This window comes from Cygnus atratus, chromosome 2 (assembly GCF_013377495.2).
Source record: "Cygnus atratus isolate AKBS03 ecotype Queensland, Australia chromosome 2, CAtr_DNAZoo_HiC_assembly, whole genome shotgun sequence".
In the NCBI taxonomy this organism is placed as follows: Eukaryota; Metazoa; Chordata; class Aves; order Anseriformes; family Anatidae; genus Cygnus; species Cygnus atratus.
The window spans coordinates 92,410,181-92,423,141 of NC_066363.1; the positions used below are offsets into that span (position 1 = coordinate 92,410,181).

The 12,961-nt window shown below is 39.4% G+C and overlaps 1 protein-coding gene across 28 annotated transcripts in view; it reads left to right on the plus strand.

The window, feature by feature from the left end:
- LOC118249967 (poly(rC)-binding protein 3-like) overlaps positions 1 to 12,961 on the plus strand; it is a 514,794-nt gene that overhangs the window by 429,790 nt on the left and 72,043 nt on the right. The window contains exon 7 of one of the 28 annotated variants that reach the window (XM_035550507.2): positions 51 to 124. The exons of the other annotated variants lie outside the window; for them this stretch is intronic. The gene's annotated coding sequence lies outside the window, so the exon portion shown is untranslated. The remainder of the gene's footprint in view (positions 1 to 50; positions 125 to 12,961) is intronic. 28 annotated transcript variants of the gene reach the window in all.

Below are 12,961 nucleotides of genomic sequence, written 5' to 3' on the forward strand. Positions count from 1 at the left end.
ATGATGACTTTGGTGGCAAAATTAGTAACTCTGTGTCTTATTTTATGAAGGAGTGCAGCTGTTGTATTCAGTCTGGTAGTGAAGTCATGCTTGGTTGTGTTAATTGTCCATCAGTGAGGAGGAGGTAAGAGTTTTGCATTATATATTTCCAAAAGCTTCATAGCAAAACAACCTTTTTTTAGAACTGCTTGAATGTCAGCAACTGCAGGGTGTGTGTGTGTATGGGTGGAGGAAGTGGAAGTGGGAAGGGGGGGTATGGGAAGTGGGGAAGTGACTATTCTTCTACATCAGCTTCAGTGATTAAGGGAATAGAAATGGAATGATTTTGTGTTATGTATTTGCATGAGCTGAAAGGTACTGCTTAAGTACTTAGTCATCTTTGCATTTCATACTTACAACTCTTCTGTTGCTTCGCAGTTGTTTCTGCTAGCCTTCTCAAACGTTATTGGAGTACAGTAGCATTTCAGTACTGTGATTCTCTCTTTTATCTGCATTCCCTGGAGAGCTGGATTCCGTTGTTTTTTCATAGTGAAAATGTCTGGGAATAGCGGATGCTTGGCAAATATTTAGGTAAATAGGAGTCGTAGTGCAGTTTCTCGTTTATGAATTGTTAACAAAATAGCTTGGAGAAATTCAGAATACTAGGGCTTAGGTCTCTTGAACTGTCTGGCAGAGACCTTCACTGCCAGGCTGTGGGCGCTCAGAAGGAAACAGGCAGTGTGACCAGGAGGAATGAGCGGTGCTGTTAGCTTGTGTAGGGCTTGGGGATATCCCTGTGGATATCCCTCCATTAACAACATATGCACCTCATATAAAACATGATGCCTTAGGCCTTATATAGCATTTGAAGCTTTGTTTTGGAAGAAATACTCTGGGAGGCAATGGTGTGTTGTTAGACTTTTTTTTGGTTTTTATTCAGCTAGCCGTAATAACAAATTACCTGTGTAATTATTCTCCAAGGTCCTAATACTTCAAGGGAATTTATGTTTGTCTGACTTGGGAAAAAAATACTACCACAAAACCACAAAATGATTAGATTCAGCATTTTCAGGCTGCCTAAATCTTTTTTTCAATTTTGCCATTAACCAAATCTGTCGCAATACGAAATTGTGAAGCATAGCCACCTGGAGGCTGGTGGTGAAACCCAGAAAATCCTTGAGAGTCATTCACCACCTTTCCTATTTAGAGTACAAGGAAGTCAAGGGAAACAGAAGGTAACATTTAATATTCCGTGTGTGACATGTAACATTCTGTGCATGTCACCCTTACTTAAAATGCTCTCTCTTTTACCTTCTTATCTTAAAGACATTCACCAGCATCCTTTTATAATCAACAGGTTACAGTAGGAACAGTAAAGGAATGGTAGAAGTCAGCCACCAAACATTGTGCTCTCTTCCTTCCCATGGTTCTTAGATGCCTGACCCCTGTCCATAAAGGTTCAGTTTGCACCCAGAAGAGCCCCACCTGTGGTCTTCCACTGCCCATTCACCCGTGCCCACAGATCAGAGGGGATGGATCATGAATTTTACACATCCACTGAAGTTGTCCTCCCCTGCTTTTCTTTGATGGTTTACTCTAGGGGTCAGAAGCACACAGACTAGTATTTTACTTCAACTTGCTTCGTGTCAGGAAGACAATATCAATGTATCCTTGCCTATCACTATCATTGCAGTGAAGGCTTTTCACCCTGTGCAGTGCTGAAATTTCATGCCTCAGCTCCACAGAGGTCTCAGGGTAACCTGGGGCACATCTATAGCCCGTGAATGATCCAGACTGACATTTGCAGTGGCAAGAACAATGCATAATCTGACATTTGTGTACGGAATGGCTGTATGATAAAACAGTAGTTGCTGTTGAATTTTATGTGATTGGAATATTATCTCTGAGCATTGAGGGAATTTTGTGGCTAATACAAGCACTTTTATGGATCTAGGGCTCCATGAGAATGAATATATATGTGTATATGAATTGCATGATCGATCTCTTAATGATCTTGGTTTTATATTACAGTACAGAACAGAAAGACACTAGACAAATTGACTGAATGTTGTTGCTTGTGTTTGTCCAGAGACAACACTTCACCTTATGATATCAACTGAAGATTTAGATCCTGAAGAAAAAGAGCCTGTGCATGAACTCAGTATTAAAAAGGCTGGGAGCTCTTGCAGTCTGTGAAAATCTTGATTTGTTTCATAAATGAATGCAGATTAGATCCTCTTGGCAATGCTTTGTTGCTATACCCCAGCTTACAGCAAATATATCAACTCTGTTACCAGTGCACATAGGTTTTATGTGTAAGTACGTGTGTGGACATGAAGGCAGCCACTGCTGTGTGTGCCACATATTGAACAGCGGATAATTAAGCAGAGCACAGTGAAGCCTCCCACGCTGATTATTTTCTTTCTGTATCTTATCATTTCCCCTATTGAGGTGGAAAATAGCTGTAGATGAGAACTAGACCTGCCCATTACAAAGAGCACCCATATTAATTTCAGCAGCTCTTAATTTATTTCACTTCAAGGATGTATACATAAGCTGTAGATGAAAATCTATTAAATAGTTGAGAAATGGAGCATCAGAAAACAATTTGTAAGTATCTTTCCTTAAATGCTGCAAGGAAATAAATGGGTAATTTGTATGGAGCATATCAAGGGGAAAGGGAAGAGGAACAGTTAATATGCTGCATTGTAGTCCTCCTTTGCTGACCTAAAAGTAATTCTGTTGAGCAGTTTAGCTTTTCGGATGCATCATTGGGAGTAACTGGTAGACTCCAGAAAAAAAAAAAAAAAGATAAAAATGACTGCAGACATCCTTTATTTTATTGCAGAAAGAGTTGGAGGCATGGTGGTTTGGCTGCCAGTGTCTCAACGCCTAGCAGGCATCTCTGCTACTTCAGTTGACCTATGTTGATTTTGCTTTTGGGAGTGTTACCAGTGTCACCTTTAGTGTCCTCAGTAAAAGTTTCTATGCCCTGCCTCGTGCAAGCTAGTGGTTAAAAATCAGGTTGTGCTTTTGCATAACCTCACTTTCTGCTGGAGTTCAGTGGAAATGTCTTGGAGAAAGTAGGAACTGTTCTCATGTCTGCTTCCTGAGGTGGATCTCATGTGCTTCTGGGTGAGCCTGTGGTGACAGGAGGAGAGCTTTAGCCTGGGTCCTTGTCAGGCAGTTAGCATGTGGTTAGCAGCCCCCACTGGGAGGGTGGGAATTCATTTCTAGCTTCTTTTGAAGGAAAGACCAAGTAGTACAAAGACAAGTACCAAGATAGTACAGCTATAGCTGTCACCTCTTCGTACATTGCATCATTGGCTTTTCTTAAATGAAGGCAAAAAGTAGAGATGCAAATGACCTACATTAACACTTTGATAATCACAGTCCAGTAATTCTGTTGAAAAAGATTTACTGTGTCACAGCCTAACTCACAAAGAGCTCAGAAAAGTAGTTAAAACCGTTTTCATACAGCTGAAGCCGTAATAGTGAACTTAACTCCGTTACAGACAGTTGAAAATAGACGCGGGATAGCTCTGTTACCACCCTGGGGGAGCTTCTGTTTTAAATGCAGTCCTGTGCAAAGCAGTGATCTTGTGGTGGCAGGAGACCTGTGTGGCAGCTGTGCGTGAACGTTGAAACTCCACGTCTGAACCTGAAAAGGGCAGATACCAAGCTGGTTACTCTAATTTACCCACTCCCCCCACCCCCTAAAGAAAAAAAAAAAGGAGGAGGTGAGGGAGGGGGAACAGGTTTTACCTCTGAGGGCCATTGCTTTTAAGAGGACAGGGACACAGTCTCTCCGCCAGTGTGGGTGAATCAAGCATGGCTGTATCTATACTGTGTCTCCAAGGCTCTGAACATCTTGAGCACCCTGATGTTTTTTCAGCTTTCACACCTACTTCATTGTTACTATTGATCGTGGCTGATGCAATCCCAGATGCTTAGCACCAGATTCGCTGGTCCCTTCTTTCCCATCAAATACTCAGTCTCCACTGACTCTTTCCCTGTCTCCATCAGTGCTACCTTCATCAGCTCCTTGAGGAGAAGGGAGAGTGTTATGACAACTTGTGTTAGCTGGCTGCTGTCTCCTTTGCTGTACAAAGCATCAGGCATTTTCTGTCCTTCCTCGGGTGATGGTAAAAGTGTCCTTCTCTGACTCAGTGCCACCATTTCACCCGTTCTACTCTGGCTTCTTCAGTCTTCTCTGGTATGAAAACAAGTCAGCTCCACACGAACCTCTGCTCCCTCGGTGTCTCACTCTTTCTGCCTTCCCTTTCTGCATCCTGCTGGCAGAAGTCTCCATCCATCACTGGTTCAGTAGCTTATCAAAGCACATAACCAACTTCTGAACATCTGGACAGGTGCTGAACATCTGAACTTGCAACCATGTTGTTCTCTTAAATAATGTGAGTAAAGAGCTGTCCTGTCCTGGATTGACCCTGACCTTGAGAACAGTTATTTTATTATCAGTGCTTAAGGGCTTGCAGTGTCTTCTGTCTGCAGTTGCTACCAGCAGCCTGAAAGCTTTGTCTCAGGGTCACGTGAGTAAGTTAAGGTAAACATCCATATGTTCAAACACTTATCCTGTGTGTCTTTTAAGGACACTTTTTATGAAACCTTCTGGGGTGCTACCAAGCCACATCTGATCAGCACTACAACAAAGACATCTACTGATTGTGCAATAACGTTCAACAACTGATACTTCAGAGGCAAACCTATTTTCACCTTGGCTGTAAAATAATATCTTCTTACAAGTTCTTTGGGGAGAATTTCCAATTAAGCATGACTGCTTCTTGTTCCTTGCTAATACTGGCAAGAGGACAAAGCCTTGACAAATTATAATAACCACCTGCATGTCTTATGGTAGGTATAGTTTACTTTGAAACTCTAAAAAAGCGATAAATAGCTTCTTTGCTTGGTCATTGGCCCAATGCAACTGCTGTGTTACAGCCCGGGTTTGTGAAGTACGAGGGGAGGAAGTGAATTGTTCTAAATTAAAAATAATAATAATCATAATGGTTAATAATCTCTGTTAATGAAATTTTCAGTCATGCACTGATACTGGACTGCATCTCTCTTCAGGATGGCTTCCGAAATAGAAATCTTCTGTGAACAGATGATATCTGCTGTCAAATATTCCCTTCTTCCTCATAAGATTTCTATTTGGGAGGTTGGTTAGGTAGAAGGACTGAGAACCTTGTTCTTCTGAGTTTCAGATAGTTCCTCAGCAAAATACTCTACCTTGAGGACTCTCTTCCTTTTCATTAGCTGTATATTTTTGTTTTGCTCTGTTGTTTTTTTTGTTTGTTTTGTTTATGGTTTTGTTTTTGAACAAGATCTATGGTTGTTTTCCGAAAGCTTTGAGATGTTTGCTTTTGAGCTTCCTTTATGAAAATAACCAGGCTCCTAAATGTAGTCTGTCAAGCTTGCCAGCTTGCGAGACACACAGGTTGCCAAAGGAGCTTTGCTTCTTGTAGTGCCTATAAGTATATCAGTGTGTGGAAGCTTTGAGCTTTTCAAGATCCTCAGCTCACCTGCTGTATTGTGCTCAGGAAAGTTGAGCAGTGAAATACACAAGTGAAGGAATTTTTTGACTTTCTCTTTTGTGGCCTTCCCACAGGAACAGCAGCATAGTGCATGGGCACCTCTGAGAGCACATCTTCGGCGTTTGGGGAGTTACTTGCGCTGGAAGGATGAAGCCCCAGGTGGAATCTGGGACTTCAAGGCAGATGAGGGAGGCAAGCTGCAGTCTGGCCATAAGATAAAGGAAAGCCCAAATGCCTGTGACAGCTAATTAAGGCTACACAGCTGCGGCAGTCAGGCTATAACTAGGTTGCTTAGGCCCAGCCATTGTGTGTTTGCATGATACCTATTATTTTTGAGGACAAAGATTTTTTTTTTTTTCCAGTATTACTCTGAGAGGTGAACGGCCTCCTTTCAGGTTGTTCTTACAGTAATTCCTACCAAAATATGTGTGTCCAAACTGGCTGGATAATCTGTTCAGTGGGACTGTTCCTGACACGTGTGGCTGTTCCTGACATGCTTGCTACAGCAATAGAGCCTAAAATACCAGCAAATAAGACAGAGGAAAAACCTCCAGAAGGGAAGGAGCAATGAGGCAGGATCTTAAGCTCTCAAAACCTAGAGCATGTTGGAGATTGCTTTTGCATGTTACCTTTATGGACTGGCCGCCAGGTGCTTTGAATTCAAGTGATCCTAGTCCCAAAAGTCAGGCTGTATGGCTTGGTCAATACTTACTCTTGCCAGGGGTGCGTTCCTGTAGCACATCCTTATTTAAGCAGTGGATGCTTCTGGATCTGTTGGCCCTGAGCAAATAATAAAGAACGGAACAAAACCTGACCAATATCTGTGATCTGTTAGATAAAACATTTTTAAATGCTTTCCATAGTGTGCCAGGAAGTTTAGTAAACCCACCCATAACACAAAAATAATCTGCAGTCGCCAGTGGTGATTTGCACTGTGTTGAGTACAAGCCGATACAGGCACAGGCCTGTTACAGATGCCTTGCACTTGCTCTTCTGATACCCAGGTGACCCAGTTCACGTCTGCTGGCGTGTGGATGTTATCCATCACAGTCACTGCTGAGCTGTGTGCTCAGCAGTCTGTATTATGGCACTGCAACAGGTGTCTGCTGCAGCCTCTCTTGGAAGGATGTCAGCTCACGCTGGAGCTTGCCTATAGCCACTTTAGTGTAGGGACTTTTGTCAATTGCTACAGGTCATTTCGGACTGCGTTGTGGGATGGATTTGCAAACGGAGTTCATGAAAATTATATTAAACTGATCAAGCTCAAGGCGAAGCTTTAGCTAGGATGGCTCATGTATTGCATCTAAGAACTCCACCCAAACATAAAAAGGAAAGTGACTTAGTGACTCATCTTTTTCATGTTTCGTATCATCCATCAGATAACAGCATTTTCAGAAGCACAGGAGCAGCTCAGATTATTTTGATGTCTTCTGCAGCATGCAGCTTAGATTTGCTTTCTCTTTTTCCCCCTGTCTCTTCCCTCCCTCCAACTCTGTCTCTGTGTCTCTCTCTTTTTCAATTTATCTGAATTAAACAAGTCTCTGATTATTCTTTATGCCACTGCAAATAAAGTCATTTTCAGAAACAGATGTCGAAAGAGCCTAGTGAAATAATCCTGGAGGCAGATGCAGTCTTCCATAAGCTGCCAAGCGCATGGTGCAATCAAAGTGATGAAACAAAATGGAACAGGCTGCAGAAAAAGTAATTAAATTATAGTTCCATTGTAGAAGCACATTTTAAAATTACTGAGATTCAGAGCCCATAATGCTGGTATTATAGTTGAAAGAATACTTGCCATGGGTCATGAGCATTTTTTTTTTTTAACAGTTATTAATCATGCTTGACTGGCAAGACATGTGTAACCTACAACAAGCAGTGGCTGTAGTTGTGCCAAAGGAAGCTTTTGTTCCCTGGAGAGAATTGTATCAAAGGCCAGTGTCCTATTATTACGTGTGCAATAGCAAAGTGCAGAATCTGAAAAAGGGCTTTTCAGATTTCAATACAGAGTACTGGAGGGAAGGAAAAAGAAAAAAAAAAAAACACATAAGTATTGTATCTTAGGGAATACTATTTGACCTCCTTTTTCTCTTACCTAGTTAACTTATTCATTATCTGAGTAATAGTTTTAAAAAAAAATAAATCTCTAAAACATTCCTCCTCTCCCTAACTTAAAGATAATGCCAAGGTTCTTGTAAAAATGGAAAAGAGGAAGGAAATGTACAAAGTCCTAGAAATTAGAGATTAAAAAGACCTCATTAGCTCGTTCAATGCTGTTTCCTTTCCATTACAAGATGAAACTATAGAACAGCAGACAGTTTTGTTTTGTTTTGTTTTGTTTTCCTCCCAGTTGTCAATATCTAAACATTCTGTGGGAATATGTTGATTTCCTTATTAAAAAAATAAAAGCTTCACAAGGACTGTTCATACTGCCTTTTCAAGATTGTAAAATTGTACCGTTTTAGTTTTCCATTTCAAAGTGTTATCTTTTTTACTTTGAAATATATTATAGATAATAGAATACAAAACTAGCAAGTTGAAATCCGTATGAAAATTCAATTGCAGAAAAATAACTTCTTTGGGTTGACAAAAAATTTTACACCACACACACCCTACATTGTTTCAAAAATTTACACGTGGGTCAATAAATGAACTTTTCAAGCTGGAATTTACTGCAAAATTTGTGTTCTATGTCTAAATTCTGCTTAACACCTGATCCGGCATTCCCAGCACTGAGTGCCTTGGCTGACTTCAATGTATTTCTTATAAAGCTTCAAGGAAGCTTTGTGTGTCCATTCTAACTGGAAATGCCAGAGGCAGTGCTGCTTCTGGAGAATATAATTCAGCCTGAGAGATACCCTAAACAGATTTTGGGGGCAGAAATTTGGCTATAATTGCTTTCTTTTTTTGTAGTTAACTCATCCTCACATCAGCCAACAGCACTTGTAGCATCCTAGTTTCTCTCCTTCAGTTCCCTCAAATATCAGTAGGCTTTCTTGAGGCTACCTCATTTATTGTTAGATAAGCTACATCTTTACATAATTTTCATTGTAGATAGTCTTTCCCACTCTCTTCTGAATGAACTCCAGCTTAATCCTTCTTTGTTGTGAGTGGTTATGGAGTTTCCAGATGTAAATATGAAACAGGACATGGTTATGTGAATGTGGCTTCTTCCTCTTCCCCTGCTCTGAAGTATAAGGTTTCAACCTCTAATGCACAGTCTTCTGTCATCCTCAGGTCCTTGGTATCATTATTGCTTTCAAGATTTGACTCACTATTAGGAATTTGCTTTCCCTGCTTCTACTGAAATGCATTTCTACGCTGTGATTCTTTTCATGTTGTTGTGTTCCTGCTTATATTTGAGCTCATCTCCTTTGTAATTTCCTTCGAATTTAGTGTCTTCTATAGGTGTCACTAATGTGCTGCCAATGCCCACCATGAGTTACCGATGTAGGTACTACCCACACTTCTGCAATGTTTTGTTGTTGTTCTTTTATTTGTTTTTTGTTTGTTTGTTTTGTGTGTGTGTTTTGTTGGTTTGTTTACTAGAAATCCATTCCTCAGTACTTCTCTGGAGTCTGCAATAAGTCAGCAGCTATCTTGTCTTGATCTTTGCATTTTTTTTCCCTCAAATGAGCAAATGGACCACTTTGTGGTACAATTCTACATTGACTTACACGCAAAGAACTCTGTTAATGGACTGTGTATGAGTGACAAAGCTACTACAAAAAAAAATGTACCTTGTGTCTGCTTAGAGCACTTTTGTAGGCAGTTCCTCAGAACATGGGAGCTTTTTTAAGCGATTGTATTATTTCGCTTCCAGAGTCTCTTCCTCTCACTTTTCTGTCTCATAATGAGTTGAGAGGGTTGGGGTTGTTCAGCCTGGAGAAAACAAGGCTCCAGGGAGACCTTATTGCAGCCTTTTGATATATAAAGGGGTCTTAAAGAAAAGATGGAGAAAGACTTCTATCAGGGCCTGTAATGACAGGACAAGGGCAAATTTTAAACTGAAAGAAGGTAAATATAAGTTGGTTGTAAGGAAGAAATTTTTCATGAACATTGTGGTGAGACACTGGGACAGGTTGACCAGAGAAGTTGGGGGTGCGCCATCACTGGAAGTGTTCAAGGTCAGGTTGGATAGGGCTTTGGGCAACATGATCTAGTCAAAGATGTACCTGCCCGTGGTAGGGGAGTTGGACTAGAGGGTCTAAAGGGATCTTTAATGTCCTTTCTAACCCAAACCACTCTGTGTGGCTGGCTTTGAGTTGCTGAGTGTCCAGTGTGCATCTGCATACCCACCTCCTGGCAGCCCTACTGGAAGTTCACTGATGGGTTCATAGCACAACTTTTCCTTCGGTAGAAACATGACCTCTCTCCTTTAGTTAGACCGAGGCTCCATGAAACTTGTGTGAACTTGAAACACCGGACCTCACTGTATCTCTTTGAAATGTTGAAAGTGGTCAGGGAGTTTATATCTACACTTCCAGGTAAGTAGGTAGGTATTTGTGAGGAAAGGCACTGACTAATAGATAAAAGGATAGATGCCTCATGAAGTGGTGTTTCAGTTCAGTGGCTCTGTGAAGCAAACTAGTTGGTTTTGTGCAAAAAGAAGTTCTTTTCTTTGTAATGGTTAGAATCATAAAGTATCCTGAGTTGGAAGTGGCCAACAAGGACCATCAAGTCCAACTCCTGGCTCCACACAGAACCACCCCAAAATCAGACCGAATGTCTGAGAGCGTTGACCAAACACTTCTTGAACTCTGAGAGGCTCGGTGCCATGACCACTTCCCTGGGAGCCTGTCCCAGTGCCTTACCAGCCTCTGGGTGCAGAACCTTTCCCTAACACCCAGCCTGACCCTCCTCTGTCCCAGCTCCATGCCGTTTCTGGTTTCACAGGAGTAGCAAATTGTTTGCTGTAGTACTGTTTTCTTTAAGTGTTAAAAGAAGATAAAGTGATTCACTTTACAACTGGCACTTCAAAGTCATTAATAAATAAACTATTTGATTTTTCTTAGCTTTTGAATACTTCATCAATTAGACTTGCTTTTGAGTTTTAAAGATTCTCCTGGTTTAAATCAGTGACAAAGATATCGATTTAGGTGAATTAAATCTTGGCATGTGCTTGGCTCTTTACTCTGAGTATTGACCACCCACAAAAAAGTCATTCATTATGGGCTGGTTGTTTTTTATTCCCCCCACCCCCCCTTCTTAAACCTCGTTTCAAAGGAAGCTCTAGGAATTTCCTGGGTTTTGTACCCACTGGATAGTCTTGGTTTTCACAGTGAAATTCTTATAATGCTATAAGTTTTGACTAATTGCCATGGACTGAGAATTTAAATCATCTTGTTGAGTCAACAGTTAAGACTGAGAACAAGTCATCTTGTGAAGACAACACTTCCAGTGACATGACAGTACATTGCAACACTGCTTTTTGATTTTCCTTTTATCCTTGAAAATGAAGAGGTATTCACAGCACTCAGTCATATTTGCAGCTGTTAGGATTTTAATTCCTATTGGATCAGTTTCTCTTTTATTTTTTCTAAGAATTCCCAGTTCATCCTTGCCTCAAGCAAGCATGAGTTGTGGGGTCCCAGAGGGGGCCTCACAGTCCAGAGAGTGACACCAATTCCCTTGTGGCAGAGTGTTGGGAGTTCTTCTTCCTCCCTCTCTTAGATGCTTCATGATTTTTTTTTTTAATAAGTATTTATTTATTCATCTAGGGAGCTTGAATGGATTTTCAAATCACAGCCTTGTAAATAACATAATTAAGGTGATTACAAAAGTGATATTTTTGCTTGTTTGCATTAGAGATTCAATTATATCAATATATAACATTTTTCTATTTAACAAGGTGAAACGTATTATTACCATTAGCATGTTTTCCCTAACCAACATGTTTCATATTTGATTGAGTGAAACAACTGATTCATGTTTATCAAACTGGATATGTCTACAAAACTTCTGATTTTCAAATAGGTTGGACAAATACATATTTCTAAGGCAGACTTCATTTGAACATTGATGGTATTATAATAATACAAATATATTTAAATATCTGTTTATTCTGTTTGTAGTAGGGGCATACCTGATGGGTCAATGTTTCCCATTAAGGAACCTCCCATATTGCTTGAAGCGTTCTACAGGTTTTGGACATTTTTTCCTTTGATTGATAAGATTGATCAGGACTCGTCTTTACTGGCAAATACAATTCTTCTTCTTCTTTATGTGTGTGAGTCTATTATTGCTAAAGATAAAGATATCATTCAAATATCATGCTTTTCTTGTCCCAACAATCTTTAACATTTGTATGCATCTATCATGTAAAAATGTACTTCAATTGCTTTCAGGCATATAACCATATTCCATGCATTTATACACACACCATGTAAAAGTATATAATCTTTTAAAGTATGTGTATATAAATCTTGCTCACCTAACATATCTTGGAAATAGAATATGTGAACAATTTCTGTATTCTCTGAAAGATTTAAAAACATTGGAAAAGAGAATATCTCTTTAGGCTTGACTGTCTTTTGTTTGGTGAAATAAAAAGAGGTGAGTACATTTATTTTTAAATGAACAAACAAAGTTTGTTTGCTCCAGAACATTTTTAGTTGTTTTATTTACTTTGAATTAAACAGAAGTAAATCTACAATTGAAACATTATTTCAAAAAATAAAAGAATGCATTTATGGAATGTCAAAGTCATGTATTTAACTTGAGGAGACAGAGTTATTTGACAAATGTAACACACTTTCACAATGTTTTGGTCATCAGAAAGTGGTGTGGTTTTTTTTTTTTTGTTCAGGAACAGTGTGGACTGAAAATCTTTTACTGTATTATAAAGTGTTATATTATTATAAATTATGTTATAACATTTTAATGTTATAACATGTTATATATAATTATAAATTATATATTGTATTATAATAGTGCTTACAAGCACTATTTCTTGTGTTGGTAAAACCATGCTCCTACTGTTGCTAGTCTGTTCAATTTTTTTCCCCATCTTCACTATGACACGTTATATATTTATATATACGCATACATACATATACATTTCTTTATTAGATTTATTATTTCAGACCACAGGGAAAGACTTCTGCAATTAAGTTGGAGTGTTTACACATAAGGAAGTAAAGCAAAATTTCTATTTAAAACTTGAGAAATGTTTTAATAATAATAATAATAAAGGAAGGAAGGAAGGAAAGAACAGATGCGTAACTTGACAGTTTTGGAGTCAGAGGATAAAGTGGCAGGTAAAGCTTTTTTTTTCCCTGTACTTTCCAGCCATAGTTTTGAGGAAAAAAAAGTATATATACTAGTATATATATTATATAGCTAGTATATGCATATATTGCCTTCCCTGATCTTGCAAATTGCCAGGTCCATGATAAAGCTCACAGGTAATTGCATTCAGTGCCATTAGG